A 27,113-nucleotide genomic window follows, 5' to 3' on the forward strand; every position below is an offset into this window, starting at 1 on the left:
AAAGAAAGCTATGTACTTATCCGCCAATTTTTTCTCGCGGTACAACTAGTTTAGACGCAGCGGCGTCATCGTCAGGTACTAAGGTTACAATCATAAAATAAGTCCTTATATATCATGAGACTCTAGAGATTATGAATGAATTGTACACGATTTTATAATTTCCTTTTATTCAATGCACATTATCTGAACGAAGCTCGTACCAATACCATTGGTGGGAAGTAAAGATTAATATATAGGTACTAGTCCTCACAATAGAGCAAGTATAGCAGGTAATCTACTTAGTTGGTTCCCATGATACGTGTAGGCAGAGTGGAAAAGACATAAGATACCGGGGTGATATAATAATTTACCTTTATGAATGTGGGAGCGAAAGAATAAAACTGTTTCGCATTTGATGCAGAGACAAATTTAATTCAAACTCAAAGCACCCACATAGACTAGAGTCATCGCTTTGCTTTTTTTTCGGTCCGCTTGATATTTCAGTGTTTCCACGGAAACAACTCTAGCCCGTGGTTGCACTTCACTCAAAAGAATAATTTTTTTTAAAGTGCACAAAGCACCACAAACGAGATATTTTCTATATTAACGGTCGAAAAAAGGTGATGAAATAAAAATTCTTTGCCTAAAATAGTCTATTTTATTAAATATAAAAAAATCCATTTCTTCCATATAAAATAGATTTTCTATCAACATGAATTTATTTGTGATTATTTGAAAGCATTATGAGCCAAATAATTAAATGGCAAAGTATTAAAAAGGCAATCCTATTCGGTGGTTATTTTCATGCAAAATGGTAGAGAAATTGAATTGAAGAGTTTGTTGAATTTTTTCAACAGTTTTAAAAATACAACTATTTACAATGATAGTATCTACCCAGAAAATCCAACATTAACCATTAAAAATATAGAGCGCTAAAGCCGATAGTTAATAGCACAGTACAACCAATTTCCAAATAATTCGAATGCTGTTAGCATAATGGTAGAGAAATTGAATTGAAGAGTTTGTTGAATTTTTTCAACAGTTTTAAAAATACAACTATTTACAATGATAGTGTCTACCCAGAAAATCCAACATTAACCATTAAAAATATAAAGCGCTAAAGCCGATAGTTAATAGCACAGTACAACCAATTTCCAAATAATTCGAAAGCTGTTAGCATGTGAATTATCACCTTCCATTTCCCGATTCTCGCTTTTCGATTGCTTTTTCCAGGAATACATGCCCAATGGATTCCTCTTATTTTTATTCAAACTCATTTGTCGTGCAGCAATTCACGAACTGAAAACTCCGAGCGTTGCTGGTGAAAATATATTTTATTTACTAAGGGCGGAACGGAACTCGAACGAGAGAAAGAAAAAAATTAAGACATTTATAAAAAAATATCTGAAACGCAAAAAAAGGTAATAAGAATTTGAAAGATTAAAGAGGAAAAGCACAACGGAGGGAGGTGGTCGGAACGTTCCTGAATATCGTACGAGAAACCGCAGAGGGATAATGGGATGAAAACTCTATAAAGGCACGACTGGCTATAGGGCGCGATGTTAATTTTTATCCTCTAAAAAAAAGAAATAAACAGATACATAAATGAAGAAATGCCACGAGGGAGGAGTTAGGCTGGGGTTGACGGCGAAGTTAGCGGCAGGCGTAGCCGCGTAGGTGGAAAGAGGTACGTACGTGCACAGGTAAGATAAAAATAAGGAGAGTGCATGAGAGAGGCAAATAATGAATAAAAAAACAAATGCCTGCCTGAATGAGATACGGTTTGGCCGCTATTGCGGTAGGTCACGCCAAGATGCTTGCCGTACGGGCGGAGGTATAGGTGCGAGGGGGAAGTACCCCAGTACCCCTAGGGAACAGGGAGGGTTGGAAATGGAAGGCGAAAAGACCTACCAAGAAGAGGGGTTTGAAACGGACGAAGGGGGATTGGAATCAAGGAAAAGGGGTTGGGTAAAATAAACAAGGGGTGTTGCGATGATAGTCCGGAAGAAAACTTACTCCTAGCCGCATAGATACCCCAGCCCAATGTGAGGGGTAGCGCTCCAGCCTGTCAGAAACCTTCCAAGGCATGCCCGAGAACCGGGCTGCATGCCGCGATGATGAATAGCTAATTCATTCCCGCAAAGCCGATATGACAACGGTGGGCGGCGCCAGGGATGGAATCATTCGAATTCTGCGGCACCATTCTTCCGAGTGTGGGATGGTCCCGGAATTATTTATTGCGACGCGCTAGGAATTGCACCCTTAATCACAGACGTCGCTTCAAATTAGCCGCTAGTGCACCGTTAGATTTCGGAGCGGCGGGAGTGAGCAAGTATCCCCAGCTGGGGAATATGCATTTGTTCGGGGCGGTAACTGCAGAGCGTCCTACTATCTATCATCTTTTAATCATCACGTTCTCACGGCCAAGTTACGAGCGCGTGGCTGGATTTTGTGCCTGAGAGTCTCCGTGCGCATGTACAGCTTGAAACTTGCCATGAAATAGGCACTCTCTCCTTGATTAACATACTGAAACATTTTCGATTGTATGAAATTACTTTTATTAAATCAACCGAGGTCCTCCAAACCACAGGATGCATGCGCCCTCTATGAAATTTTGATTTATTCCCAGTAACTTGAAACTCATAGCTACTTTACCTCTTGGATGTATTTTAATAGTGTGTATTGCCTAAATTTAGCAATTAAATTAAATATTTAATAAATATCTCTCTTTAAAATGCTGTTATTTTGTCACGATATAATATTAAACATGGCCGAATCTGAAAATTTTTAAACTAGCCCTTATTTGAATAAAAAATTGCAGCGATAATCATTCCGGATGACAGGTAGCTGAGATATAAATTATAGAAAATTTTTAATTGTCGTAGAGAATGAATTCAATTTTTACGCAATTATGTTTATGAGAAAGAACAAGAACTTCTGAACTAAAAGAATAGTTAAATGATTAAGAGAAAAGACAGCTTTTACTTATAGAGACGATGCAATTGATAATCGTCGAGGGTTTCCCTGTATAAAGTTGCATAACATTGTAAAATCTCAAAGTTAACCCGGCAAAAGTTTTTTGGACCGAAAATCGAAGCAAAAAGCCAAAATTTATTTGATGTGAGTGTTACAGCCCTTTTAGTTATTTAGTATTCAGTTATTTCTCGTCATTTGTTCACTATAAATTCATTTTTTTACTAAGTTCATCCCAGATGCGGGTATCCATATGATGACTAGTGATGATAGCGTCGGGATGGATAGTAAAGATTCATGGAATACAGGAAACGAAATGCATACAGAATAGTGCGAGGGCGAAAATACCGCTTCATAGTGGTGATGGGTTCGATTCTGCCAGTTCTGCTTTCAATATACAGGGTATATGATACGGCGTAGACAAATTTTAAACTCGGTCGGCTGCGAAGTAGAGCAAAACTAGCCCTTATTTGAATAAAAAATTGCAGAGATAATCATTCCGGTCCATAAAGGTCTATTGAAATACATTTAGTTGCCTAAAATTCCTCAGGGATTGAAGGAATGATTTTTTTTCAAAATAATTAGGTTTTTTATACTCCCTGAAATATTTTAGTGGAGGGACGAGAAGTAAACAATATGAATAGATGTTTTAAAAATGAAATTACCAGATAGGTGCTCCTTATACTATTATATTTTTATCCTATATCAATCTCCATTCAATCAACAACTTTTTAGTACCTACAAAATTAGATGTAATGATGAAATAAAAAAAATAAAAAATTAAGAGAAAAGGATTTTTTGCCTGCGTAGTACTGCGAAATTCTATCATTAAAGGATGATATATCACAAAGCTTCCAGAAATCCAGAATTATCAGTTAGCTTCAGTGAACCAAGGTTTTATGCAAGCGTAATCAAACGGAATTAACGTTCGAACGATCACCAGCTGAAGCGAAACAGAACACCAATATCAGCCTTGGAGCTTCGGAACAAACAAATAATTCAGTCAGAGATGGGGAAGTTTGCAGATGTGCCTGGATATGCGTTAGCGCTCATTACTATAGCAATAAGCCTTATGAATTAACTCGTGCACTTTAATATTACGAGTTTCGTCGCCTAAAAAAATAATATCTTGGAGACGAAGCTCTAAAGAGAATCAGAATTCGTGAAATCAGGTTTACATTTTTAAGTTCAATAAATATGTAAGAACAATATGTCGTTAAATTTTTTTGCATGCATGTCGACTAGAGTAATTACCATACGCAGGGAGAAGAATTTTCAGGAAGGTAAGTCTACGCTGAAAGAAGAAAAATAAACGAAATGTGTTTATAGCTAAATCTTATCATTCTATTCAACTGTATTAAATAATTATTTTGAAAGCCTTCCGCAAAATTATCATTACCACAAGGTCGACAAAATAGTGAATTTTTTTATTACATGTAGAATCATCATGCCTTAACGGTACAAGATTGATGCAAAATATTACACGTAGATATCAAAGAATTACTCCGTCAAGTAACAAAAAACTTCACTTTCAAAATACCTCGTATAGATTATCCTGCCACAAGAGTAGCTTTTTGACTTGAGACACGGAAGGTGAAGACCGAAAGAAAAACCGCTAATGGAAAAAGGTATTCAAATGAGATCTTATATTTTAAATTCAAAGAATGCTATCTAATGATTATTCATATATTCCTCGCCTTGGCTGCGAAGAATTTCCAAATAAGGGACGCCATCCTACATACTTTTTGAGGAACAAGGACGAAACAGGTTTCATCATCGGAGTCCTGTGGGCCAGAGAAAGTGTCGAGAAAAGGATAGAGAAATAGAGAAACGGGGGTCGGAAGCCGAAGAAAAATAAATAGATGGATTAAACTGACGGCCTCAGGACCTGAGCGAAAATGCGTTCTGGTCAATTGGCCAGCTACAAGTCAAGGCGACGACCCTTTTTCTTCCCCTGTGTCCTACAAGGTCCCATACGAGGTCAATCACAATTCCCCATGCAAGTTCTGGGTATGTGCGTAGCTTACAAATCCCACCGCCCGTCACGCCGACCATATCTGCAATGGTATGGGAATGTACGAAATAGAGGTGTCAAATGGGACTCTGGGATCCCGTGGAAGACGGAAGATGAGGAAGGCAAGGAAAGGCATGAGTGCGAGTGTTGCACTCGTGCTGGCCGACCACAACCATGCCCTGGGACTTGGCATCCCAGGTCCACTCCCAAATACTCGTAAGGATATTCGTGAGGATGGAAAAGGTCAGGGGTTAGGCGAAAGGGAAAGGATGGATGTTCTGCGCGATGGTATCCCGAGCAAGAACAGGGCGTACACGAATAATGATGTCATATTGTAGTACTTACTTATTTATGTGTTTCTCCACGTATATGTTATTTTCCTCATTTAAAAGTCATGTTTTAATTTGTATAAACTGTAACCAATGTATGTTACCACCCGACCGAATGGTCAACTAGTAATTATTTTTATAATAATATTAAATATACTATATATATATAATACTATATACCCATAGGAATATTCATAAATTGCATCAAAAATATTGAGCTGCTTTAAATGAAAGAGAACGTATTAATTTACGCTGACATTACTCGTTTGTTTCTGCTACGCAATTTCCACAATATGTCAGAATGATAGACGAAATGTCACAAATGAACCATTTTCTTCGAGTGTAAATTTTTTTTAGGAAAATTATTTTCAAAAAGCGGTTCACGAGCAAATTTCTTTGACTCTAGTTAAAATTTTTGGATCTCTCGGTAAGTAGTCGAAGATAAAAGTTAGCATCATGATACAGATGGAAAAAAACCTGTCGGAATTTTACAATAGTAATTTGTACACATACACAACATTTGTGTTAAGAATGTAAATGATATAGTAATGTAATGCTACTTTATATTATTTCATTTGGTTAAATTTCCAACTTGCATCGTTTATTTCATTTCTTCTCTAAGAAATTGATTTAACAAGTAGGTAAATGGGTAATAAATCAATTAAATTTTTTTTTTAAATAATTAATTGCATGCATTTTATTACAAGAAAAAAATAAATATTTACTGAGAATTTTTACCAAAAAATTAAAAATAACTTTTTGGCTTATCGAGAAATATAGGACTCTATTTAAGCTGAAATCCAAACAGATATGAAATGTTACACTGTGAGGACCTTCGTCTATTATACAAGAAATGTCATACTCAATTTAAAAATTGAGAAAAATGGAAGTATAGTACCTACTAAAGCGTTAAAGAATCTGACTAACTAATCGACAGTGAAAAGTTATCTACAACCTAAAGCCGAAAATTTCATCCCGTATCGTGAATAAAATTATGTGTTTAACAAAAAAAGAAAATCCACAGGGGAACTTGCCGAAGCATCAATGACCATATGGCAGTCTTACGCTGGTACTTGTGGTATATGCAAGTTCCTGACAAGGTTTTACAAATGGCATACGTATTACGGGCCAAGTTCCCGGTGGAGGATTTTTCTTCTTCCCCTCTCAGGCGGGATTCCACTTAACTAGGCATCGTTTCCCAAGTTTTCCCTTCTTTTCTTTTGGAAAGAACGACCTTTGCGTTAGGAAGAGGAGGTTTGGACATCAGGGTGGGGGATAAAAGAAGCCGCAAGAAGGGGTTGGAAGGGAAATCCAGACGAATGGAGGGAGTTTGGCAAAATAATTAAGAAAAGAAAACAGCATCTAATCGGGTAATCCGGTCTTTTGTTAATGGGACTTTACTCGCGCCCTCAAAAACTCCTTCACACCCCGTACTTCCATTATCCTAACGTCAACTAACACCATAAAAAAACTCCTCTACCACCTTCTCTCCTTCCGCAATCCTACCCTTCACAGTTCCTCATCTCTCTCTCTCTCCCCCGCGAAATCCTCACACTCCACGAGCAAACTACCCCAGCTGGCCCCTTTTCGCGCGCGCGGGACTAACGAGGCATGCCGGGAAATTACCCGCCCAACCTGCCGCCGCTCCTTAGGGCCGCCGCCGCTGCTCCGCCCTCCGCTCTCACACTCCCACCACCGTCGCCACGAGCCCTATTCGATTCTCCCACCCTATTCCGAATATCCCGACCCATTCGACCTCCCCCTCCACCCGTGACTCGTGCCCTATTATCCACCCACTTTCTTCCCCTTTTGCCCGCCATCCACGGCTTTGCGCGGGGATACAAAAGCCTTTCGAGCTCCCTCTTAACTCCAGGCCTCTTTGGAAACTCTCCACCTCACCCCTCCCGCCCGTCTCAAATTGCATAATTGGGAAAATTTTAAGTCGATAAGGATCGAGTTGTATTCGCCTCTTCCCCACACTGTTCCAGGCCCTCATCCCACAGTCATCTTCCCGCGAGGTTTTCTTACTTCTACAGTGGTGTTCTCATCACACCCTCCACCCCACCCGGCGGCGCCTTTTCGTCTTCAAGGAAGACACTCTAGACGGTAGATCCTGCGCTAAAGGCACGAAAATATATTCCTCACTTATATGTTGATACTCGTATTTCAATGTTGCATTTTCATAATGATTTTCCATCACAAAAGGGCTTGGAATATGAAGGAACAAACTATGCAAGGTATATTAAGTATCATAACGTATGAATATTCCCAAAAATGTTTTTAAGCTAGGTACACGAATGAATAAAAACATTTACTACTAGGTATAAAAAATTTGATATTTAAGGTACTTTATCTCCGATTTCCCCACGAATGAATGCAGTTATTCTTTGCTAAACCCTCAGTTTGCATTTTTTGTCCGTTATTTTTTTGAAGAGGCTCCAACTCATATTTTAAGACGATTAGGTTTTATTGTTGGAAGATTTGAAAAAGCGGAAATGGAGACCCTACAATTATCCGAAGCATACTTTTACCTATCCCTGGCCTGATAAAGGCAATTTTGGGGGGACTAGTGGAGGGCAAGAACGGAAAAAAGAGACCTAGAACAATATTTATCGAACAGGTAAAGAAGGATATGAAAGACAATAAATACGTAGCTTTGAGAGGATTATCTGATAGGAGAACTAAGTAGATAGCTGGGTCAAACCATCTTAAGATTGTTACGGAGGCTTCCGCGGTGAATAAATTGATGATTTTTTCGGGTGAATTCCGCGTCAATTCATTTTTGGTTGACGACAGTTTCGGGCGCGTTCCAGCTCCCGTATTCTGTCCCGAATCCGTCGTTCACCAAAAATGAGTCGGCATGGAATTTACCCGGCATACAATCATCAATCTTAGGATTTTCGACCATTGATGATGATGATCTATCCCTACGTTATCTTTTTCCTAAGAATAACTTGCAAAGCATATCCACATTTCGTGTTTTGGAATCCATAATGGATCCTCATATTCGTTCCACTACATTGTGCTGGTCGCATCTTTCCATGCAACAAACATCTTATGAAAAGCAATAAGCTTAATTACTCTATGAGATACTCAACATCTTTGATTTAAACTATTCCACTTGATGACAAAAAAAATTTCATATGCTTCACGTATTTTTTTGAAAATGTATGAGTGCTAATAGAGTTTCTACCAAGATAACCATTATTATTGACGAAACAACATTGCTTTCAACCCGACCTTTGCACTGTTGTCGCAGTATCACCGCGGCAACTGCAAGGTCGCTTTCAGACGTGAGTTAATGCGCTGTGTCGTTGAACTCGACCCTCCCATACTTCAGGCCACGCGATTACGGGGAGGGGGACAACGAATTAATGCAGGTGGACAGTCCTACCTCACATTCGGCGCCGGGAATCGCAGTCGAAGCACACCGCCTAGCAGCAAAGTACTCACCGTGTACGCGAAAAGCACGACGACATGGTTTGATAGCACGCGCGGTCAGAAATAGACCCCGAGGCCTGAAGGGACGGACGGGGGTCACCGATGTTTCGTATCTTCGTTCACCTCCTGGGAAACTGGCTTATTATTTCACCGCTTTCGAACGTCGGGCGGGGTCGCCGGTGCCGGCAATGCATGCAGCCGGCAGCGTAGGGGCGAAAGAAGGGTAACACGGCCCGCGTACGCTCAGTGACATGAACCTTAGGCACGAAAGGGGTTTCCCGTTGGGGATCATCACGGTTGGATCACCTCCCTCCTCCAGTTCAGGCCGAGCCGAGTGGAGAAGCGTGTAACCCCATCTACTATCTGCCGATCCCGACCGCTAGCAAGGCCCCCGCGACAATCACTGTGGAGCACATGTCGCGTTGCGGATATGAATGGATAAAGTAAGGGGAAGAATTCAACTCGACACACGGAAAATAATCATTCCCACTCCCCACCACTTCCTGCTAATGGTAATGGAAATTAATAGTTAAAATATCATTTTAAATTAATTTTTCGTGAATGCTGGATTCATGGGTAAAAAGGTTATGCTAGGCAAGCATTTTAGCACAGAAAATAAGATTGTGTTGATTCCAATTCAGTTCTCGGTCAAGGTTCAGTTATAATGAAGCACGGGGGTGGATTCAACATCAAATTTGGGGGAGGGTTATGACCTGGGTCTGTACATTATAGATTTATAGGCGGGAGAGAGAGGGATGATCTCCCGCGAAAAACTTTTGCAGGAAGTGCTCCGCTGCACTGCAAATGCATGTGCAATTTCTTTCACTTTTCTGACTTGTAGCCATGCATTTGCATATATTCTCCCTTTACTCATTCTTAAGGATACATACACAATATAACTAATAAAAATTAAGAATAGTTCATAAAATTTGGGGAATTTCATAAAATTTCGGGTATTTCGGGGCATGACTCCTAGGCCTCCCTGAATCCGCCGCAGGTCAAGAAGAGTATGATTAAGTTTAGTCGTTTTTCAAAGGCTATTTATAGTTTTCGTTTGGTTTTTGTGTACACTAGCAAAAAATCAAATAGTTCTCAAGTGATGGGTGAAAAAATGTTTTTACAATATAAAATTGAAATTACGTTCGAGAAAACATTTTTAACTGGAATCTACGCAAAGTACTTCGAACCCGGTGCTTTTTCACTTCTGACTCCAATTCAAGACTTCGAGGACAAAAGCAACGTTATAGATTGCAGTAAAATAAGTGAATTTCATCACTAGTAAATTGGAAAATATTCACCTATTGAATATAAATATATGATCACGCTTTCGTTGTATTACCAGTTTGCTTTCAAGGTTCCTATGAAAAACGCTATTGCTCGCGGGATATTACATGGATCTGGTGCAAATGAAGTCGAAGAAGAATTTAGTGCAATTCAAAATCCAAGGAAGAAACATATTTATGAATATACACATATTGCTTATTGGTTCAATAACATCAGATTCCAAGAAAGATCTCTCAAAATACCAATTATGCATAAAGCACAGGATTTTGAGGAAAAATCACTGAAATAGACATTTTTCAATAGTATCCGCTTTTATTAGCATGTCAAAAATATATTCTTCTTTAATATTGTTCGGGTTTATTACGTATTGATTTTACGGTTTACCAGCTTGGCGGCTAAATTAGTATATACTGATGCTGGTATTTAATGGAGGAACGGTAACATATATTCCTCCATAAAATACCAGCATCACGATAGGCAAGAACTTCCTTGACTTAGATGGGTTCTTCATGAGAGATTCATAATTTATTTAGTCTCTATAGCTTGTGTTTCCGCCCAAAAATGTGAACCAGTGAAAAGCTTTTTAAAATAGGCCTTTCAAAAGGACTTCTCAGGTGTGTTAGCCATAGCCTAAAATACTGAATTTATTTGAGAGACTTAAAACGCTAACCGAAAGATATTCTGTTATATTTTTTTGATTCCATTATGTAAGGATCTGTCAGCTCAGAACGTGCGGCTTCCTGTATCCAGAATAAATAAGCCGAAAACTCTAATGAGGCTCAGGAAAAGACAGCCATCGTATTTCAGGTAAGATTTCACATTCTAGTGATCTCATGACTAGCGCTGACTTTTTTTTCGCCAGAATATTTAATTTAGTCGATTTTCCTAGCTGAATAGCTGAAGAAAAATTTCACCTTAATTCACCTCGGTAGAGTATGCCACTCGATTCATTAGGTAAGTTAACATCTTTATGAGTATCCTTTCTCGAGCTTGATTAACATTTACGTACTTGCCTATTTCATGATTCCGGCGCTTATTATATTGAGCCCTTGGACAAGCAATCGTGAGTCATGGGTAAAAAAATGTGAATCCTATATGATCTTAGCTTTTCCCGGCGTATCAGTTGCAGAAAAGTTTCTCGGGTTTTCCACCGGTTGATGTCGTCCATGTCTCCCGACGTTTCGATCCGCGACTTCCTGATCATCCTCAGGAGATCTTCCGAATGATCTTCGGAAGATCCCCTCAGGATGATCAGCAAGTCGCGGATCGAAACGTCGGGAGACATGGACGACATCAACCGGTGGAAAACCCGAGAAACTTTTCTGCAAATGTGAATCCGTTTCCGTATTTTACTTTAACTGAATATTTCTTTAAAACTACGATAAACGTCTTCCTCTTTCCCGATCATTAAATTACCATATCATTTATTATGGTTGAGCAAAGTTGGAAGGAAATTTATTGTTACCGAAACACAAATGGTTGATACGATCCTTGATGAAAAATGGTCAGAATACACACTGCAAGAATTATCTTAGTCTTCCATTTTATTTAGTGCATCGCCACAAATTTCAACTTGCATATTTTAGGGGAACTTAAATAGATACATTGCGCAAAATATTTTGTGAAGCACGGTTCATTTAGGGTCAGGGTAGGTTTTCATTTAAAGGAGGATAGAGGAGAATAGGTAATGTTATCACTTATTGCAACAAGTAAAGGAATTCATACGTATGTAGTTGTGAACACTGTTGCTTTTTGAAAAGTCTAGGCCAATTAGCAGTTAACATCACTTACATGTAAATTCTTTCACATTATTCTAGCTATGCAATCACCTTTAAATGGTGTGGAAGAAGATAATCTTCTACCCTTGCAAATTATTTTGGTAACTACGTTGAAAAATCATGAAAATTGAGACTTTTCCCGGGAAAAAGAACACAATTATTGTGCAGCCACTTAAAATCATAAATGTCAATTTCTTTGCCGACCTAATATTCTTCCTACTACTAGCTAATGCTGCCCGATTTTCACAGGACTCAAGTAAGACTTAGGCTTTGGAAAAATACAACAAAGTTTGATCGGCCAGATTTTGGTGTATATATTGCCTTTTTAGATATATATTTCACTAAATAAATTAAGTAACACTGGATACCTATTCATTCTGTTCTTGAATCGCCGTGTGCTTCGCAGATAAAAGCAAAAATAGGGATGGATACGAGTAATCGCGCGAAATCGACGTGGTCAGTATCACTAATTCACGTCGAGGTGTCGAGAGATATCCAGCATTTACCCAGGAGAACAGACTCGAAATCCAGTTCGTCATGGCGTTCCCGCCAGAAAATGGCGCTTTCATCGATTTGCGCGGGAGAATAAGGCGGGAATGCGACAAAAAGGTGGAGGTTTGCTAGTGGGAGAGGGAGGGTAGCGGAGGAGAATCCGGAATGTGTACATGGGAAATCAGATTAAGCGGGAGAGCATTACCACCAGGCCTGTGCCACGCGGCATGGTACGATTCGGACTGTTACTAAGCCCGGTCACGGCACGTCGGACATCCTCGTTCCCGCGAGCTTCTAACGATTCTCTTTGCCGAGGGAATACAAAACGAGGGATGATGCGGCCACCTATGTGCACTGCACAAACTTGGGAGATGCAAGCGGTTAGAAAACTAAGGCAAGCAATTTTCAGAAGATATTAGTCCAGTTTCGTTTGTCTATTTCAAATATTCCTCATTCCGAATGAGGGAGAGAAACTTATATCCACAAGCCTTCACTTCATCCTGAATTTGCAAGGGTCATCCAATTGTCAAAAGAATTTAAATTATTTTAATAATACAGCCCATTCTCATTATCTTCAAGATAATTGCTTGCTAGATTTGGTTAATACAGCAAGTTTTAATATCATGATATTTCACGGCTATAATATGACTTCATGCCCGATCCATGAATTCAAGTTGATTGCACCAAAGGGAAATTGAGAAAAATTCAGATTAAGCCATAAAAACTTTAATTCGATACCTTTGAAGCTCATCTATCGTAAGAGCAATGCCTTACAAACTTCATACCAATTTCTAAATATTGACTTACTCTCGATGATTACAAATGTTTACATTATGACTAATATGGGAAATAGCGAACCAATGGCTAGAATTGTATAAAAGAGATATTTCTATTACCTCCGTTTATCATTTTCACAAAAAAACTTTTGAAGGCCACTTCAAGAGCGAAAAAATAGCATCGCAGAGATCCCTTCAAGCCAAACTATTGAGAGGCAACGTCTGATATCTTAGTCATTATGAAATTGGTAGGAAATTAATCATGGCTCTGCGTATTCCGAACTCTAAGTGCATCGTCAAACTTTGGCGGCGTAAATTTTTCGGCCCCGAATCTGTTATTTCATGTATCGTAACTTGCCTTAACCCCAATGAAAGAATGACAAATGGAGCGTAGAACGCAAAAGCGGAGGAGTTCGAAGAGGGGCCAGCGCCTTAAAGACACCGCTACTTCCCAATTAAAACTTCTTCTTCTTCGAGAAAACCTTTTACTAATTGTAAGCCTTGTTGTAGACGTTATCCTTTCATGTATCGCAGAGAGAGAGAGAGAGGAATGCGGCCATTAAGGAGGGGAGTGGAGCACAATACGAAACTTAAATGGGCTTTGCCATTAACGGCACATGCACTCACCTCAACGGCGAGGAGGGTAGCGCCGCCGCCGGTGGTTCCGCGAACTAGAGCGGAGGTGGCGGCTCCTGTTGGCGTCCTTGCGAGCACTCCACGCGATTGGCCGCGACCTCAGCAGATCCTAGCCATCCTGTGCGAAAGATAAGAAATTGGAGTTTAGATACACACGAAGGAAGCCTTTTCAAATCGCATCAATGAATACGTCTAGATAATGGTAAAAGTTTATCAGCACATTTAATGATACGGTATTAATGGGTTTCATTACACTACATTGACTCCCTAATTGGCAATCAATTACATATTGATGCACCATTAGGTAACACTGCAATTAAGGAAGTAATGCATCAAATCTCCTTTAAGAGAACACAAACTTAATGTACCAAAGTTTTGAACCCTGCTCCGGTTAGCTTGAGGAGTTATTGCTTTGATTTCCTGTAGACACTTACGACGTTAACTTGAAGGCATCCAGGAGAAGTTTCTATGAATATTTTTTTCAAGATTTGTAAGATTGGTCATTGGAGAGGTATTTGGCAAAAATGAAATACAATCATGAACATTTGAATTTAAGTTTTCTTTTTTAGTTTGCAATACGATAAAATTCCAATTCAGCAGCTAATGTAAATGTGGTGATTGATGTAGCTTATAGAATATTTATCAGGTTAAAAGTAGAATTAAAATCCGTTATGAATCTCTGAAGAGAACGCCCTAACACTGCTTGGCAGTTCGATTAAGGATCACATCAATCAATTCTTATGTTGGAATAAACAATTCATATAGCAGCAAATTTCATTTCTAATCTTCTTTTTAATTTTATATATGGTATTACATGTGCTCAAATAAAATGCACTTCGGTTATTTTATCACAGGAAAGTTAACATGGGGTAGTGCGAAAAATCCACAGAGGAATAATCATTCGCCTAAAGCGTCACTCTCCCCTGTGAAATGGGCGAATGGTTTTTCCTCTGTGAATTTTCCGCGCAATTTTTGCATTGCGGTTGACTCCGTAAAAGTTATCACCGTGGATAGTCCCGGTATGATTCAATACCTCATTTTGACGAAACTTCTTACATTATCCAGCATTTAAAAAAGAAAACATATGATTGAAATGGCATTTATATCGCTGATTCGGTATTTTCGTAGTACACAAAAAGAATAGATTTGATCTCAAAAGAGGGAGCTAACTAGTCAAATATAAAATTCATAACGTGCGTTAGTTGCTAAGATAAAGTTTTAAGTGGTTTCTACCACAAAGTTAAATTAAGGTAAACACGCTAGAAAATGGTATGAGGTAAACGCAAGGCAAGTTCAGTTGCTAGACTAAATAACCATGAATTTGGCTTGAAAGAGAAGCCGGCCGCAGCAAGGGTTGCGTAATTTCGTCTGGTTCTTGCCTGAGGATCCCCGAGTTAGCCCCTTCATTGTAATCGAGGTAGTGTAGTGTACAGGTATTTCATGAATGTTTCGGAGATATGATACAAAATAGTAATTTAATAGCCATATCAAACGTATCCAAAAGTGGAAACACAGGATGCACGTTTATTTTTTCACAGCTTGCTCCTCTTACTGCGTCTAGAAATTGGACGGTTTGACAAAAACTTTTTAAGATGAGCTGCAAAAATAACAATTAAAATGGGTTGGTACTTGAAGGAATCGTGGAAGATATGAGCTTGGAGAGCTGGCCCATCATACTGATAAAGCTGGGATTGAGTAAATGAGCGCTGATAAAGGGAATAAGCTTTCGGATAGGCAGAAATTGCCTTGAATTGAAGCGGGAAGTGATATTATTGTGTATCATTGTCAAGAACTATTTTGAAAATTTTATTCTTAAAATAAAACATATTTATATCCAATACGTATATTTAAAATACATTAATTTCCAAATCTGGAAAAAAATCCACATAAATACTCATTGTCAGTAGGTCAAAGAGGTCGAAATAAACATAAACCGGCCTCGGTGGCGGCGGGGTAAAGACCTCTCCTGCCATACCGAAGGTCGCGTGTTCGAGTCCCATCTAGGTAGGTTGCCCCTATCGAGGGCATAGTTGCTAGTGATTGTCCTACGTTGATGATTGATGTAATAATTCCCTGTTGTAAAGGCCTTTGTGCTGTTTACAGGGCGATTTAAATAAATAAAATAAAAATAAAAAAACCTTGAGACATTGCGGTCGGAAATTTTTTTTCTAGGACTTCTCGTCAGAGGCCTAACACCAATGAATCACAGATTAAAGAAGATCGCGTGAAATAACATCCAAAAGATGAGGTAGCTCGAAATGAAAATCCGAAAAGTATTCTTCCCTCAAAAAAAGCAAATACGGCATCTAGCCGCCAGCTATCTAAGATTATTCCATCCACATCCACACATCGGGTACAGGAGACTACTCATCGTCTTTCTTCCTCCATTTCCTCCTGGACCTAATAACCTCCTCTCAAGGACCTCGCATCCGTATTCTGTTCTACATCCCGCACCTCCCTGCTTTAATTCGATTCCGCCCCTGGATATTAGCGGGGACTTCGGAGAGAGCGGAAACGTGGGTCTGATTGAGGCGTAACTAGCGGAGGTACGACTCCTCCACCATCTCCTCCAATTACTCGACCGGTATCCGCCGCTACACCTCGCCCAAACAACGCCAAAGACGCAACCATTCGGGGGAATGAAAGCGTTGCTCTCGATTTCCAGACGACCACCAAGCGTCACGTCTGATTTCTGCTTCTTCCCTCCCGTAGGACATCCGCTCATCGTCGCAGTGGCGAGGCTCAATCCTTGAAACAATTCCGTTATTGTGTATTCCGTGTTTACCTACGATTTCTTAGCGATAGCGTAGCTTAGGCCCCTTAGCGATTCCTTGTGCCTCTTTCAGACTGTGATCGTAAGAACCATTAATATAACAAAATAGAATCCTCAAGTCGGCCTCTAAATGTGTTGACACCCACCGCACATTTAAAGGGGCTTACAAAAGTCGCCACTCGCGTCGCTGACGGACAAATTGATCCAAGTTTCACAGGTAAAAAAGGTATAATTAGGGTGTTAACCGAAATTTATATGGATAATGATGTAATTTATCAAAAACCAACAGAAATCAGTCTTCTATGGGATGGAATTGGGCATCCCCTTTCGTAAGAACTAGCGTATATTCACTCTACAGCGGTGGAACCTGTGCTACCCTCCAGTGTTGAAATCTAAAATGAACGGGAAACCTACGGTCAGCAAAGCTGTTAGGGTAAGTAGGGTTAAGATATAAGAGTTTTTTTTACGCATAATTCATCTTCCGTTTATATTCTTTCTTGCTGGGATAACTCAATGTTAAAAATGGAACGATGGGAGCTTCATAAACGTTTCGTCTTTCTCTTGTCGCTTCCTCTTCCGGTTCCGTTGTGCGTCAGGGACGCCGACTTACAAAAAATATTGGGGGGGCCCAAACCGGGGATCTTGCCAGGGAAATTTTATAAGTAGTGAGTTTTAAGTTTTTTTAAGCATTTTAGAAGAGTCATATGATCAACGTGAGCTTCGTGAGCATTTTAAGCTTCGTCACTCAAATCAGCTCTTAATTTGAATAACAGAAAGAATAAATTTCCTTATAACGATAAAACGCACGTGGTTATAATTAGCATACCGACTTGTTCAGTGAAGTTGACGAAGAATACTCATATTTTACCACTAAAAATTTCGTTTTGGGGTTAGATCGGAGATAGAAAAAAATTCCCTCCAGGTGAGTTATAAATATTGAATCCACTAATAAGAAATTAAATTTTTTTAATATTTTTGGTGATGAGTTTTAATTTATATTCTAATATTAATTAAGTGAGCTCTGGTAAAGGACCAACATGGTCATTGAGTTCGTTGGCGAGGTAGTTCAGCATCTGGCAGTTATTTGGTATGGCTCATCCGTGGTTTTCATCAAGATGAGATTCAAAATTACTCGCAGTACCACCAGGATAGGTATTCATCACTCACCACTCACCGAAGCTGGCGATGGACGCACGTGCAATGAGCAAGCTCGTTAGTGGATTTGAGAACGTGGGGTATTGAGAACACGTGCGATTGTTGGAATGGAAATTATAACAAGAGGAAGTCCTCTGATTACCGAAGGCGAGTACTGAGTGTCTACGTTACCCTGCAAGAGATTACCTCCTCACTTTATGGACTACTTATTTAACTCGGTTTCTCTAATAACTACTCCGAAGTAACATGTCCTTTGCCGCGTACAATTGATTTTCTTACAACCTAAATTTCTTCCTCATTCTGAAAGAAGGTCTTAAACTTCTAGTTCTACACCAAATCTTTCACCAAGTTACGTGCGGTCTTGATATACAGAAGTTACCGGCCATATAATAAAAAAAATTATTCCATGGTTGGTGTAGTTTTGAACGTGTGAGAAAATATGCTTATCGCGGAAATTGATAAAAATGCGAAAATATCGTTCTATCAATTGAAAGTTGAATTGCTGACGAAACAGAATAGATGATTGTATCGGAACGTAGGCTTTGGAGGCAAGATCAATAAAAGAAAAAGTAAATTTTGCTACCTCAGGAATCATGTTCTTTGAAACGGAAGTTATATCCTCATATTACCACAGGGTAATTAACAAAGCAGATTAAAAAATTGTATCGCACTGGAATAATGAAAATAAAAAAAATGATCATTAGGAAATACTGAAAAAATCTCGCAATACTTAGAATCAAAGCTAAGGTTCAGACCAGACCCTGAGAAAGTAAAAAATATTATGAAAAATTTATAACAAAAAAGCAAACTAAGATGAATAATGACCAGCATCGATTTTTGCAAAATGGAAACCAGGCCATTAAAGGAGAAGACATGAATACAATACGTTCTCTTTCAGCTGAAGGAGATTCCTGCATATAATTAATTGCGGCTTAATCAAGATCGTTAGAGGCTTATCCTCCACCATTTTCTTCTTCATCACGACTCCAACACCACACATCCTCAGATTTCCACTAGAATGCTTTCCCCTCCGCAAGCTGGACTAATAATGTCCTCCCCTCATCCAACGGACGTGTCAAGTGCGAAAAAAATGGAACAGAAGCTAACGACTTGCAAATTGGCTGGTGACATCTGGCTAGTACAAGGCACCGCGGCGTGCACTGCCAGCTCAAGGCTGATATGTGTACCGAGAGGTCCTTCATGAGTTGTTCGGCGAATACATCCTAACCCTCCGCTGCTTTCAAGCTCAAATGCGCCGTTCCTGATTCTCTCTGTGGATCACATTGGAAGCACGTACATGGAAGCAATATGCACATCAACAGTAATAATGAAGAAATATGTGCAAAATTTGTTCAAACTCTTCACTTTTCTAATACAACTCTTTTCTAATTGAATTAGAAAAAACATCAGCGAAGATTAAAACAGGGCTCAATACTGATTCTCCACGAAGACTACCAGCCGATTTTGTCATTCGTAAAAATATTAGGGTTTGTGAACATTGGTGAAAGAGAACACTAAAAGCAACAGTTATAAAGACAATTTAGTATATGAAGTGAATGAAAACTAATGGTTGACAGAAATAGTGCAAATTTAAGATATATTTTGTCTATAAGAAATCAAAATGGTGTTGAATTTCTGAAACATTCTTATAATATTATCTGCAAAGGCAAAATAAAATTATATCAGTCATCATTTTCTCAATATCGTATGTGCATAATTCGCCGGCCTAATTCCCACCTTGGTAGGTTTCCCCGATCCAGGGCACGGATGTTAGAGTACATTTCATTTTTAAGTTAAAAACCCCGATGAAAAAGGCCAATGGTGCGGTTTTCTGTCGTATGGTGGTACATTTTTTATTAATATCAGGTTCTTATAGAGGAGAGAAATTACTAATATGTTTATTCTAATCATACGAAAATTCCTTCGGGCAATAATAGGCAGGCATATAATAATAAATCATTAACAGAGTAGCTTGAATGAATTGAAAATGGCTAATAAATGATCACTCTAGACAAAGGAAATCTTAAAACAGGTGAAATTATGGAAAATATGTTTCCATCTCTGAGAATGAAGGAAAGAAGGTCGACTTGACTATATTAAGACTCGGAAAGTGTGCTGGTTAGTAATAAAACTGACCCAATTTACTGACCCATCACCAAAAATTAGGACCGTACCTATCCCTAAAGGGTACGAGATCAAGTGCTTGCTTGCATGCATGCATGGATCCATGCTATTATAAATTCGTACCCTTAAGCGAATGTAGTACAGGAACGTCCTTCAAAAATTGTTTCTGGTCCCATACCCTTCATTCAACCAAGATACAACACAAAGCCCCAACGTGATTACCTTATTCATGCATTGGACTGCATTAAATTATAGGTTAGTTCCCTCCATTTCATGGCTGTAAGACGTACTTATATCCCATGCACGAAAGTTTCCCATTTTACTCTTTAAATTGCACCAAATATTTTTATTCTTCAAAACGCAGTGTGGGATAAAAAAATCAGTTGAGATGAGATTTTTGCGTTACAATTACTATGTAGAATGCACAGCACATTTCATAAAATATAAGTGCACTACTATTCACTTTTTGTATGACCTGCATGATGTTATGCCCTACGTATGTGCAAAGTCTTGATAAATCCTCCCAATGGAACTTCCTTTTATTAATGTTCGAAGTTCTACTAACAAGTCAACTAAAAAATCCATTATAGTGGCTAAAATCGACGATGAAAGAAAACACTCGTCCGTATGTTATCCAATGAGTAAACTCATCTGTGCTGAGTCACCAATCATAGGGGGCTTGATTAATGCATTCTTCATTAAGCTCCGTCCTAATAACTTATTTAATAGTAGTTTCTTTAATATCAATTAAACTCGAGACTGAAATATTCCACCAATAAAAGTTGAGATGGTGAAACATATTTAGGATAATTTCCGATGACTCATACGATGGTCGATATTATTGTTTTCCTTACTACCCGTTACTTCCCGAGGTACCTGTTTGATCTTTCTAAATCAAGTTCTTGTAAACAAGGTTTAAGACCCGAACTCATCAGTTGAGCCGACGTTAGCCAATTGTAAAATCAAATGAACTAACCACGACGGTGTAGAATTCTTCAATATTGAAAGTAGCACAATTTTTTACGATTACAAACTTCTATTCCTTAGGTACACCTTTGAGATAATGTAGTGACATCGAAACCTAGGTTGCAATAAAAGTTTGTTATCATGAAAAAATGCAGGTGTTTCTTTAAATTTAGCAATATTATCCGACAAAAGTTGTGGATAAAGTAAAGATCTGAAGACGGTTAATTTGAAGTGAAAAAAAACATTTTAGCCACTATAGATATAACAAAAAAGAAAAAAAAGGTTAGAAAGCAAGAATTGTATTTGTGAATAAAGGTACACAAATAGGGAAAATTTGGGTAAGATTAAAATGAGATAAAAGCATAATTGGGGTTAGGTTCGCAGAAGGCACTCAAGGTATATGCCCACTTCATATATATTGTGTTTCCGGTAAATGCACGGTTTGGTCTTGATGTTTGAGGTAGTAGTAGGAAGGGGTACAGCCACCCTCCCTTTTCTTTTCTCCGCTGAAAAAAGTGCTGCTCCATTGTGCACCAGCCGGCGGATAGACGCCTGGGTTTAAAATCCCGTGCACACTTCTAAATCGACCAACCATCCGGGCTCCCTCCCCAGTCATATCCTGCTCAACCCTCCCATACTACAACAAACCATTCTGCACAATTCCACGAGCCTCGTGGCGAGGAGTCAATGGGGGTTGGTTGGCGCACGCGCAATTCTGTCTTCGCAAAATATATCCTGCACCTCCCATCCACGATTGCTCTGAACTGAGACCGAAACTACCCCTTCATAAGCTAAGTCATGAAGTGCTCACTTCGCCGAGGGCCCGTGATCCCCGTGCACTAATGGGGCCCAGTGTAAGATACAAAGGGGCTATTTGACGGGGGAAGCGGAGACGGATTATCTAGCGTATCAGACACAGCTTCCCACGCCTGTGCATGGGGTATAAAACCTCTAAACCCGACATATGTGCCTTATGTACCCCTCAGCAGATCACTAATCACTTACTTGCCTCTTTAGACCACCCTTCTGTTTGATCCCTTCCGTTTCAGACGGAAAACATTGAATACATGCTTGAGATACATCACGTGTTCTTCTATACCATCAATTTAGTTTGAATATAATAATATTTATTACTTCATACAAAAAGTTACATTTCCATTAAACTTTAGAGTAATTTTAGGTAGACTTGGAGAAGAATTTGTTTGAGGCTGCCATCAAATAATGTTTTATACTTTTACCAAATGATTCATACAGCTCTTGTTATGATACCAAGACCATCTCTTGACAGTGCAAGTGCGTATATTAAATCAAATTTCTAACGGTTTATTTATAAGTAATTCAATCCGATTTTACCATATTAATTACAAAGCGGCATCGATGTATTTATTATGTCATTTGAAATCAAATTATCATATTAAATATATAATCAATACATGTATTAGTATTAGCAATGACAACACTTCGGTATCACTGCCACCATCACGTCCACTATGTTCAAGCTTTTAGCTTCTTAATTGATATTAATGAATAAAATTTCAAGAGGAATGTGATATAACAGTGGACAGAGTGTGCTTTTTTTGATATAACCGATAAATAATTCATATTCGACTTTTTTGCACCATAAGAGTGATACTAAGACCAAAAAAAGATATAAATATACCTCATATTACCTAATTGCTGCATTCCTATTTGCGTACAATTTTTGATTATGTGAAATTCGTCTATAAAAGTTTAGATAATAAAGCGTCAGAGTCCGCAGAAGATGAAATTAAATTATAATTTGCGGAAGAATTTCAACCTAACAGCACAGAATGTTGGCATATACGCCGAATAGATGAATAACTCATCAGAGATGTAGTTATTTATTGCACAGCTTAGTGTAAACGATTATTGTGATCATTTTCTGAGCAATAATTGAGGTGTATTTTTAAGATGTGAGACGGTTTCCCTCATTTTTATGATAGAGTGTTTACAGGAATAGGTTATGAGCGTCGAGAATACGAAAGAGCCCAACCTGTCATCAGAAGAAAAAAGGAATTGATTGCATCCTAGTTCATTATAAAGAGCAACGAACAAAGATAATAATTAGCAGCAGGATATTGATACGTCACACTGCCTGTTCAAAAGACTATTTTAACGTAAAAATGGCGCTCATGGTACCGTAGAACAGCTGATGATTACCCGGAAGGGAAAAATTCCTCTCGAGTAGGAATTTGTGTTGAAAGAAACTCTTGGACCTTAACGTGAGTCTGTTTTAATAATGGAATCGACTCCGTTGAGGTGATAATTAAAACGGACGGCAATGATATCAAGTGAAGATCCGTAGTCATGAGTAAACCTGAAAGCTCAAGGAAAATAATTACGAGTAATAGGAAAACTTAACAAGGAAAAAAACTGTTAGGACTCACTAATGAAGAACTTCGATAAATAGAAAGAGGAATCCGCTGCAGTCGCTAATGAAATGTTACATTCCCATTGGAATGCAGGGTCTCCAAAAATAGACGTTAATAAATTTCAATGCTGAATTGGCAAACTTCACAATGTTTCTATCCGAAAGAGAAAAATATAAGAGAGCTAATATTACAATTAAGTGGGCGATCAATGTCACATAGACTATTAATACTATGCATAAAATTAAGTATTATTCACAATTTAGCCATTTTCGAATTTGTGTTTTGCGTCATGTATTTATCAAAAATGTTATATGTCTGTCAAGAATTCCTTGTCATAACCTTGCGCACAGGGCGTGGTGGTTAAAAATTCTTCAGAATTAGATGAGAAAAATGATAATCACGACTGATACTGCAGACATCAGTATTTCTTCTATGTATAGACCATCCGCCGACAGTAAATATTTTGCTTTTAAAAGCAAAGAGAGTGATAGATAATATAAGAGTGAAAAATAATTGGATCAAATACCATAAGTTGTACATATCATTAGGCTTTCAAATAGCAGATTTAAGGTAGTGATACGAAAGAGGCCAATGCGAAAAAATTTGAATATTTTTTTATTAATACCCGTAATATTCCGAATGGCAACAGTCGAAATTCATCCCTTTTATTCCTTAAAATATACATCAAGGTATACATTTCAATTGAACGTTGAAATGATTTTTAAGAATAAAAACTGCAGAAAAGGCAATCAGATACTCAGATTATACCGGGTAATAAAGTCGCATGTGAAAATATGGTGATTAAAAAATTAAAATGCTGTAGATACGAAGTGATAGTTTTGAAATACATTGAAATAGATGCCAGCCGGTTCCAACAACAATATGTCACTTTTTGAATTCATAAGAATTTAATGCAATATGGGATAACATTTCACCTGCTTTTAGGAAAGCTTTCTATATATTTAACAGGAAATAAAAATCGCTACACCAAATCTAATGGGTACTCAAAAAGTCACTGCAAGTTTACAGCTAAAGGATCTTTCGAAGAGAAAGCGCTGTTAACAAAGCGCTTTCATTGCAAGCTTAATGAGGTCACCGGATCCCATGCATATTCTCAAAAATATCTGAATAATCCACTGTTTAGGATGGGCACTCAATCGGGCCAAGCGTTTTGATTTTAAGCCTAACTGAGCAATTTGTTTTGGAAAAAGAAAATGGTTTACTGAGAAATCGAAATCTAATTTCACCATGAAAGAATAATATATTGCCTTCAACATACTATAATTGTATTCAAACACACAAATCAGTGGCGTAGCGAAGGGACCCCCACCCTCCCGAACCTCTCCGAGATATAAAAAAACAATAATTTTCCTTCATAAAAAAACAAAATATTGAAAAATCATTAATAAAAAAACAGTACCTTAGGAAATTAAGTTTTTTCGATTTTTAAATGTGTAAAATTTAGATAGTTCAAAACCATTTATTAGTACCATGTTTTTCAAACATTTTCCTCCTGGTTTTAGACCCCCTCGAACGAAACTCCTGGCAACACTACTGACACAAATTGATAGAAAAAAGCTATTTGCTAAGAGTCACCACTATTCTACAAATTTTGAGTGTTAAATGAATGCTAACAAGTTTGAAATAAGTAATTGAAGAGAAAATAGGGTTTTATTCTGAAGAATCAGTCTAGATATGCTTTTTTGGGATTTTTGCATCACATGCTCATGAATGTTTATTCATGAAGTTGAAGTACCAGAAGAAGAAGTTTGTATCTTTACGTTTAAATAAACCGTAAATATAACGTTTTACTTATCCTTCAGCACATAATTTATGCATGCATTTCGTTCATGATATAAAACAAAGATCTCGTAAGACATTTAAGATAGGTTTAATCACTAAACTAAAGGGAATGGTAGATTGCCAAATTTTGGAGCCGTATTAGTAAATCATAGGCCAAATAAAAATCAAAGAAATGCGTATGTGTAGTGAACTTAAAAAAATGGATAGAGCTCTATAAGTGATAAGGAAATAAACAAAATAACCTACATAGAGGGGAAAACTATTTGCGCATCCCGTAAGATGTAGGTCATAGAGTAATCAAGGGCGTTTTTATATTCATTAAAATGGGCTACTTGATGGAAAAGCGTTATTTGCATTCATAACGCTGTTCCTGACAGTAAAATAGGACACGGGACGTAATTATGTGCTCACCTTCACCTCATAGGGAAGATATGAGATTGCATCGCATGAAACATGTCATTTGCGAAAATGGAATTTTCAGCCAAGAATCCAAAAAGGCTTTGAGGAGCGATATAAATTCTAGACGAAATTTTGCGAATAAAAAAGAATTTACTCCAGCCATTTCCCGCGATATAATGCAAATTCCTTTTTTATCCTTTCCGTCACTTCCTTTACTAATTCAATTAGTGGCGAGGGCCAAAAATTGAATGACTAGTCTCCACATCATCTCAATGTTTCATCCACTACCTCCGCATTCGTGACAACAGACTAGCGAGAATATATATGCGAGATTTCCGCTCCACTTCGTGACATGAAAATTTCAGTCGCAAGATCCAGTAGCAATTTTAAAGCTTGATATCACTCAGTATTCATAAATCTATAGCCAACTCCTTCCACTCCCAGTCAATGGCAGAATATTTTGAATTGAAACTTTTATGAAAGTATCTCACGGCCACATTAAAAAAAAATAATTTCGTGAAACATATTTCTTTCAAATCGTGACATATATTTGCGAGAGTTCATCGAATCTATTTAATTATATTTAAACTTGATTCATATCGCGTTATAGCTGATTCGTTCGAGTGATTTTCTTACTTAGCGTAGCCAGTGCACTCATTCAACTTGCAATATACATGAGACGTGAAATCATGAGTGAACACGGTGAAGTCTGCAACTTAGTTGATTATTAAGTTTCTGGTGATTGCTGGTAAAATTACGATTTGCAATTCAAATGTTTATCCAGGATATAAAAGTGCCCACCGGCATCGTCAACACATATATTTATAATAATAATAATAATATATTTATTTATTTTCTGTGGCAAAGCCACCTTAGAAAAACAATACATTTACATTATAATATATCAGTCGGCACTAGTGAATACAAATAATAATATTATAGATGTGCACATTTACATTACATATGATATTATTAAATAGTGTTCAAGAATATACAATATACAAAGGTGGGAAAGACTTTTACAAAGAAAAAGTTTTATAAAGATATTTCCAGTATTTATATTTAAAAGATTCTATTGATTTTACTTGGGTTAAGTTAGTTGGCAGAGAATGCCATAATTTTATTGCACTTACAACAAAAGATTTTCCATATACATAACTTTTGTGTGGTGGAAAGTAAAAATAAACTTGTCGTCTAATTTTTAATGAGGATTCAGTAGTCTGTCTTATGGGAAACATATCATACAGATAAGCTGGCTCATGATTACGTATTAATTTAAAAATGAACAATCCCAGGAGATATTTTCTCCTAAGAGAAACTGGTAGCCATCCAAGTTCCCGAAGGTGGGGACTGATGTGTTCAAACTTCCGTTTACCATAAATAAATCTGGCACATGAATGCATTAGCCGTTGGAGCTTAAGGTTTAGTTCCTCAGTAAGGTCATTATAAACTAAGCAGCAATAATCTAGATGAGGAAATATCAACGTGGAAATAAGTTTCTTTCTGGTGTCCATAGGAAGTAAATGTTTATATATTTTCAACTGATATAGTGTGGAATTTATTCTGTTTGAAATTTGGGATACATTATCTTTCCAGGAAATATTATTACTAATAGTGACACCAAGATTACGAGCATACTGGGAATAAATAATCTCATGATTATCAACCTTAATTTTTGGTATTTGGTCCAAATCAATACGCTGAAGCATACGTGTGCCTCCCATAATTAGGGCTTTAGTTTTGGCACCATTTAAAATTAAATTATTTGATGCAGCCCAAGAATGCAGTTTTAGCACGT

At 37.9% G+C, this 27,113-nt stretch overlaps 1 protein-coding gene across 2 annotated transcripts in view; it reads right to left on the reverse strand.

The window, feature by feature from the left end:
* Window positions 1-27,113, reverse strand: part of LOC124166530 (irregular chiasm C-roughest protein-like) — a 766,129-nt gene that overhangs the window by 486,567 nt on the left and 252,449 nt on the right. For both annotated transcript variants that reach the window (XM_046544081.1, XM_046544080.1), the window contains exon 4: window positions 13,694-13,820. The gene's annotated coding sequence lies outside the window, so the exon portion shown is untranslated. The remainder of the gene's footprint in view (window positions 1-13,693; window positions 13,821-27,113) is intronic.

This window comes from Ischnura elegans, chromosome 10, assembly GCF_921293095.1.
Source record: "Ischnura elegans chromosome 10, ioIscEleg1.1, whole genome shotgun sequence".
Classification (NCBI taxonomy): Eukaryota; Metazoa; Arthropoda; class Insecta; order Odonata; family Coenagrionidae; genus Ischnura; species Ischnura elegans.